The sequence below is a fragment of the Nicotiana tomentosiformis genome, chromosome 8 (genome assembly GCF_000390325.3).
Source record: "Nicotiana tomentosiformis chromosome 8, ASM39032v3, whole genome shotgun sequence".
In the NCBI taxonomy this organism is placed as follows: domain Eukaryota; kingdom Viridiplantae; phylum Streptophyta; class Magnoliopsida; order Solanales; family Solanaceae; genus Nicotiana; species Nicotiana tomentosiformis.
Genome location: NC_090819.1, coordinates 34161297 through 34163430, shown reverse-complemented (window position 1 = coordinate 34163430; position 2134 = coordinate 34161297).

Below are 2134 nucleotides of genomic sequence, written 5' to 3'. Positions count from 1 at the left end.
AACAACCTTTATTTCGGTCTTAACATGAAGTTTTAACATTGCTAACACATATTCCACATTTTGAACATATTATCAAATGAAAATATGACATGATGAAGCATTTAGAATAATCATTGAACAAACATCCTTCAACACAACCACATTAGGAAAACCCAATTCAATAATGATCAAGGACTTACTCCAATTACATGAACATCGTGGGATCCGATTCTAAGAAGAAGGGGGGGGGGAAGGGTAGCCAACATACCTCAATTGAGCTTCTCAAACTCTAAAATGATCCATAATTCTTAGCAACTTCAATCTATTTTAGAAATATAGCAAGTTGAACCAAAAATTAGGAAGATGATCATGGTTTTAGCTCATTTGAGCATTTTAACAAACACTAGGTGTGCATTAAGGTTCTAAGGATCTTTTGTGGAAGATTCCATCATTTTCTAACCCACTCTCTACCATTTTTAGTTCAAAACTTTCCCACATACTTCAAGGATACATGCATGCAAGACAACACCCTCCCACACCCAATAATTGCCTCTCTTATTACCCCATTTTTACAAAATTTCAAAATTGAGAGCTAGGACATAGATTCTTACCTTTAGGGTGAAGACTTCCTTTGTTAATCCTCAATGATTGAGCAAGAATTGAAGGTTAATGGTTAAATATTTCTCCCCCACTCTAAGAACTCTCCCTCTCACTCTAAAATATCCAAAATGTGCTCAAAATGGACTATGGGGTGTGTTTTAACGGAATTGGGTCGGGTTTTAAACCTCTAAAATGAAGCTTCGGAACGGGTTCTGCGGTCACATATGCAACCACATAGTGGTTATGAGTTCCGCGAAATGACCGCGAAAATGGGTGCCATAGTTGGAAAGAAACTGACCTAGTCTGCGGTCACTATGCGGCCCGCAGACCTGTTCTGCGGTGGCATAATGCACCGCAGAACCTCCCTCCGAAAAATCCCAAGGCGGGATATGCGACAAGAATGCGGACCGCGAAACGGTTATGCGGTCGCATAATGGCCGCAAAATTGGGCATAAAAAATGCCCCAGAAATCTGCCCCACTAGGCGACCAGTCTGCGTCCGCAGAGTGTTTCTGCGGCCGCAGATTGGGCTGCAGAAATGCATACTTCTGCCCAACGTTTTCCTTCAACTCCCCAATGCACTGTTCAATCCAAAAAGTCTGAACCGCTTTCTATTATTATTAACCTCTACGCCTACTTTGGCATCACGGAATCCGAGTTCTTAGGAAATATTTTACGGGGCCTTACATCCTCCCCCACTTAAGATCATTCATCCTCGATGAGGATCAGGGTCTGCTATTAGTTCCTTATGCAACTCAGTTTTTTTTTTCATAACCTATACCAGCAACCCCAAATTTAAATAACTTCCCAAATTTCCAAAAGTTTCACCAGAGTTTCCTTTGTAACTAGGCCTATCCACCTGTCAGAGAGCCCCCAAAAAACATCTTACAAACAAATGCACAACTCAACGACGTAACAAACTCATAACAGTATCAACCGTGGCCTCATAAGCAACACATAATCAAAAGGAACACCTTTACATTAGCTGAACAAGTGATACAAAATTCATAGGCGACAAGTTCATTAAAAGAAAGGATTACACAGCTATTCAAACAAGTAAGGATACTTCTTCTTTATTTTTTCCTCGGCCTCCCACATGACCTCTTCAACCTGATGGTTTCGCCATAACACTTTCACGGAGGCAATTTCTTTATTCCTCAACTTTCGGACTTGTCTATGAAGAATGGCAACCGAAATTTCTTCATATGACAATTCTTCATTAACCTCAATGGTCTCAACCGACACGATAGCTAACGGATCTCCAACTACCTTTTCAACATGGACATATGGAATACCGGGTGCACTAATGACATCTCGGGTGGTAGCTCAAGCTTGTACGCCACCTGACCAATCATCTGGACGATTCTGTACGACCCGACATACCTCGGACTTAATTTTCCTTTCTTACCAAATCGCATTACACCTTTCATGGGGGAAATTTTCAAGAATACCCAATCGTCTTCTTTGAACTCCAAGTCTCTGCGACGAACATCCGTATAGGATTTTTGACGACTCTGAGCCATTTACAACTGTTCCTTTATGATCTTAACTTTTTC